The sequence below is a fragment of the Molothrus aeneus genome, chromosome 8 (assembly GCF_037042795.1).
Source record: "Molothrus aeneus isolate 106 chromosome 8, BPBGC_Maene_1.0, whole genome shotgun sequence".
NCBI lineage: Eukaryota > Metazoa > Chordata > Aves > Passeriformes > Icteridae > Molothrus > Molothrus aeneus.
The window spans coordinates 10,413,410-10,419,409 of NC_089653.1; positions in this window are offsets into that span (position 1 = coordinate 10,413,410).

Genomic DNA, 6,000 nt, shown 5'->3' on the forward strand with positions numbered 1-6,000 from the left:
AAGGCTTATTTTGGGCTGCTGGAGTTCTTGCATGTGAATGGTCCCTTATTCTCTAGTTTGGTGCTGATCAGTGTCACAGGAGGCACAAATCCTAGTTTTCCCTTTGTGACCTTAGTCCTGTAGTCACTATATTATTTGAATTGTAGAAACAGAAAGAATAGTTCTCTTGCATGTCTCCTGTAGTGGGACTTTACCCTGATCCAGGGTCTTAATGTGTATAGGTATTATATCTGAAATGGTGTTGATCAAGGTGTTTTGTAATAAAAATAACAGCAGAAACTACAGAGTTTCAGCAGGCTACTCTCTCCCTCACTCTGTTTCTACCAATGGCCAAATCAACTGTGGTAGCTGTTGCTTTCACTGCAGGCTTTTCCATTTCATACTGAAGACTGACACGTGTGGTGAGGGTTGCTTATCTGTTGAGGGGTGGGTGGGTGATAGGACAGGGCAATTTCTCAGTAAATGGTGATGTGTGTGTAGGACTGACAGCTTTGATGTGTTTCCCTGTGGGGTAGAGTCCTGCCATGGAGGATGAAAGCCTGATATCTTTGGCATTTGGCTAAAAGCAAAGCAGCTCAAGGATATGCAAAAGAGCAAGTGGAAAGAGCAGGGGCATTCTCTGTGGACTGTTTTCTTGTTCCTAAAGCAGCTGGAATGTGAAGGCTGTATGTAAATGTGTATTTCATACTGGGGCCTGCAAAAATGTGCCCTTGTGTTGTGGTTTAAGCCCAGCCAGCAACCAAGTACCATGCAGCTGCTGGCTCCCTTCCCCACCTGTGGGATCAGGGAGAAGATGTGGGGACCTGTTTGGAGTGATGGTATTTGTCTTCCCAAGTAACTCTCACGTGTGATGGGGCCCCGCCCTCCTGGAGATGGCTGAACACTTGCCTGCCCATGGGAAGCATGAATTCATTCCTTGCTTTGCTTGTATGTGTGGCTTTTGCTTTGCCTATTAAATTGTCTTCATCTCAATTTAAAAATTTTTAGCTTTTACCCTTTTGACTCTCTTCTGGATTATGCTGGTGGGAGAGTGAATGAATAGCTGTGTGGGGCTGTGTTGCTGCCTGGGTTTAAACCCTGCCATTCATGATTTCTACTGACAGCATGGAACAGCCTGTCATAGCAGTCTAGAGCCTCTCTGTGTCTTCCCTCTGAAAGGTGCACTCAGGTTGTGATTGGCAAGATCTTGAGGATGCTCAGGTGAGCACTTGAAAGCAGAACCCTTGGATGTTGCAGAAAATGGGGTGATGATTTATTAGGTGACTTGGGTGACTTGTTCTTTTTAACTGGTGGAGTTCCTTCCAGGTGGGTTTCTAAGGGAAAGACTTAAGTGGCCATTAACCAGTGGTATTACTTCCCATTGCTCTATGTAACCAGGATTATCTCCAGTACTTGGCTCTTTTCCAGCTATAGACTGTTTCCTTAGTTCACCTACCTTTGTGGATTCCTTTGTGCTATCTACAGTGTGGAGTTACATTTTTGCTGTTAAATCTCTTCAGTTTTTTACTCTGGAGGAGACTGCATTCCAGTGGTGATGCTGTAATGAGAAAGGTTATTCTTGTGCTTGATTTACCAGTCAGTTGAAAGCTGTGAAGGGCTTTGTTTGTCTGTAGTATGTCATGACACTCCATGATAGGCATGCTGTCTTCCTTGACAGAGGTGCTAAGTTTGCAGTATGAATTATTTTTATTGCCTGTCCACACAGCTGAGCTGGGGAGGCAGAGTATGGTGACACTGTTTTTGTGAGTGTAGGGTGGGGTTTTTTTAGTTATTTTTAAAATGCTGGCCGCTTCCTCTATCTGAAACATCATTTATGGTCTCTGATTGTGTTTGCACCCCTGGATCAACTTGCTGCCCTCCCATGTTTCCTCTGGGACTATATACTAAGCTGTGATGCCTGTGGCTGAAACACTGCTGCGTCCTTGATGTTGCTTGTCTATGTCTCTTCCAAGTAGACAAAAGATAATTTTTTTCCTATAATATCCAAGTTGTCTGGTTTTCAACAGCTTATGATGATACCCTGCCAAAAATCTGGTGGTACTTAAGCAGCAAAGCCATTTCCTAGTGTTTTGGTAAGAGGAAATGTTGATGGAACTAAGAGTCAGAATTGTTTTTGGAGATGAAAACAGTTTATACAAAGTAGTGCTGCTTCAGCCTGGTCTCTGGTGTGCCTTTTTCCTTTTTTTAAAAATTTCATTATTTTATTTCCTCAGTGTGGGGCAAGGTGCAACCTTTAATGTGTAGAAAAATTGGATTCCACTTTGCATTGAATATCAGCAAAAGGTAGTAAAGTGAGAGTTCCAGGTATCCATTTTTCTTCTGTAGAAGAGATTAAAAATTAGGCTGACAGATAGTTTTACATAATGTTGATGTGGCAAGATGTGACTGTTCTCAGGAGAGCTGAGGTTTGTGGGTTTCAGCAGGTGAAGGAGCTGTTAACCACAACACAACAGCTTATTCTGAACTATCCAGTCTTTCCTTTTAAGGTGTTCCTACTTCCTCAACTTTCAGGAACGTTTTTGTCCATGGTCAGTATAATCAGTGCTTACAGGAGAACCTGTATGCTGGGTGTCAGCAAGAGTAATACTGGGGACTTTGGTCAGTGCTGAGTGTTCTGCTAATCTCAGCCAGGTATGTGCATTCTCAAATGGCTGGGGGAGCAAAGCTAGAATTAGTCACTGCAGACCAAGCTGCCATGTATTTAATATTGATCTACCTGCACCTGCAGAACCAATAGCTCAAGCCTTTGCTGACAAAGCATTTCAGGGCAGGGAGTGGGAAGATGGATTCAACACAGAGGCTGTGGCTGATTTATAAGTGCTGATTTATTGAGCTACATGCATAGTAGGAATTCATAAGGTGCAAAACACAATGTATACATTACTGGATGAGGAGCTAGCCTGAAGATGGGAGTGTGTGTGAGGGGGTGAATGTCTCCAGTATGCAGCATTTTAAACACTTGTATGTGTAGGTCAGTATGTTACCTGTGAAATATTACTGATCTCAGTATCAGGGGATACTGAGACTACAGCTCATTTGGCTTTAAACTTAAAAAGTAGGTGTCTGAGTTATATTGCTTCATTAGTTGTGAAGGGGTGACAAATTGCAAGGAATGGCCAACTGAAGCAAATACTAACAAATATGTAGAAGCTTAAATGAATTAAGTGGCATACTGTCATCTTGTGGACCCTGCAGGTGATGTAGAGAGGTGTGGATGCAGATAAAGATCACAAAGTAGTAAGTGTCATTAAAGAGGTCGTGGGGAATTCATGTCAAATATAGGAACTTCTAGTTCTTTTTTGTTCCTTGGTTTACATTATAAAATACTCTGCCCTGTCAAAAAGAAAAGGTTTGTGTTGGTATGAGTTCTCTTCAAGTTTTGATTCTGTATCAGCCATTCTTACAAGCCATAACAGCGTTCTAACGTACGGTGCTGTGGAAACATAAGGCATTACTAACAGTTTGATTCCAGGATCTCTAATCCTTCCTAGAGATGGGATAGCTAATTTTACCTGTTAAATTACATATAAAATATAAAACCAAGAAAGGGAAAAAATTCTGAAAGAGGAACAAGCTACTATATTATCTCTTTCTCCCTGCAAAACAGTAGAATGGTGGTATTCCTTTTCTGTTGTCCTCATGGATATTTGAAGAAATTAAACTTGGTAAAATTTGCTGTGCAAGGCAGTTGTCAGGGACCTGTTGTTATCCTGATTTGGAGAAAAGATGTCCAGGATACAGAAATGACTTAGCAACAGACCAGGTGATCTTCTGAATCTTCCTTCATCTTTGTTGAAAAGGCAGTTATAACCCTCCTCTTTTAGGAAACCAACAGAGAAATGTTTATTGCAGTGTGTGACAGGATTTATAAACTGTAACACAGAATCAGTGTTCTAAAATCTCAGTCTTCATGTCTGCCTAAAGTTTTCTACATATTTATGTCATATACATAACTTGAGCCAGGCCTTTTTATTTCTTACAGACCTTGGGTAAAAGGTGAATGATCTAGTAAGAAAGTGATTGTTCTTTAAATAAAAAAAGCAACAGTGAGGCAAATCTGAGCGGTAGAAAGGACACATAATCCTTGCCAGAAATATTGCAGTCTCTAATTGAGAAGCAGCTAGTCTGCAGCCAAGCTGGCTCTGGAGGAAAGATGGAAGTGTTTGATCTCAGCTGTGTTACCACCTGTATCATGCCAGGGAAGTTAAATGCTCTGAAAGAGCTCCACTTACCGTTGATTTTATTTCTCCAAATTAAGAATGTGTTGATAAATGGCTGATGAAATGAGGTAGCAGTGGGTAAATGGGCACCCTACCACAATCCTTTTTTTTCCTGTTGGAGCAAAAGCCTGGCACCATTAAGAAATGCTTCTTTCCAGCAATGGCAATGCTATGAAAGCGAGTGGTGGGCCAGTTCCTGCCATTTGAGATAATGTGATGAAAATCTGAGATACAATAAAATTATTTAGAACCAGGAGAAAAATACATTGCTTTAAGAGCTCCAGTACTTGCTATTATGTTCCTTCTCTCCCTCTTGCCAGTGTGCATATCCGAGAGCTCTGCTTAGATGAAAGGGCTCAGAATGGGAAATATGGTTCTGTTGCACTGGCACAGTAAAGCAGGAAGAAGCTCTGTGCATAGAGGTCACTGTGAAAAGAGGATGTGTAGTGCTCCAGCCTTCCCAGAGGAGCTTGAAAAAGAATCAAAATGCCAGGAGAGGCACAAGAGCAGGCTGCTCTAAGAGTCTAGGGAATAAGTCATATGAGGAGAAGGGCTGAGCTGGGATTGTTTAATCTGGAGAAGGCTGAGTGATGATTCTATCACTCTCTACAACTGCCTGAAAGGAGCCTGCAGCAAGATGGGGTTGGCCTCTTTTCTGAGGCAGCCATTGGCAGGATATGAGAACATGGCCTCAAGCTGTGCCAGGGGAGGTTCTGGTTGGATATCAGGAAGAATTTTTTTCACTAAAAGGGTGGCTAAGCATTGGAATGGACTTCCCTAGTGGAGTCGCCATCCCTGGAAGTGTTCAGCAAATGACTGGTTGTGTCACGTAATGCTGTGCATGGTGATGTTTGGTCAAAGACTGGACAGTCTTGGAGGTCTTTTCCAACCTTGATGATTCTGTGATTTTTGTCTGCTGTCACTGAACATGGAGATAGTATCCTAGTGTGTCCTGGCTATCCATCCTGCCAGTTATCCATGCTTAGGGTCTTGGAGATGCCAAAGCAGCAGCACCTTCATTCAAAGAGGGACTATTTGAAGCTTTCTTTAATGGAGAGACTGCTTTATTGAGGCTTGCTGCTCTTGAATTGATTCCCTGAGGTCTTTGACTGCAAATACTGTATAGAGTAACCTGATCTGTGACACAGGGATGAAAAGAAAACTGAGGGGACAGAAATCCAGCTGTACTAGCATGTGGAAGTTAACAGCTCAAAGTAATGAATGAGTGGCATTGAATGAAATTGAGTTAATCACATTGGGTTGTTCAACAGGATATTAAAATCTATAAGAATCAATAACCATAGAACTGTTGCATATCAGCTTAGATGATGTATGATGCTGACCAGTTTGTTTGATCTGTTATTTTCTGAGGTGTTTTGTATCAAGATAAAAAGGAAATAAACAGAATGCTAAATGAGAGGAATAATATATCCCAATCCTTAACTCTAGAGTGAGACATGACTGATAAAAACTCAGTTGTATCCTAGTGATGTGAGGTGGCCCAACAGGATTTCCATTGGACATAGCATTTACAGATGTTTCAAATGTCTTCTCTGGGTGATTTGGGAGTACTGGGAAAACTCTCAGAACAGGTTGGGTAAAAATATCACATTAAAGTGGTGTTATGCTAGAAAATGGCCTTCTCTATTAAATGTAGTTCTCTGTTAAAAATGCAGTTGTGAAATACTATAGAATTCAGTGTGAAGCCCACTGCAGGAGGAGGGGAGAACGTGGCCAAGACAAGTCTAAGATTACTCTGAAAAACAGGAAGAGTGTAATA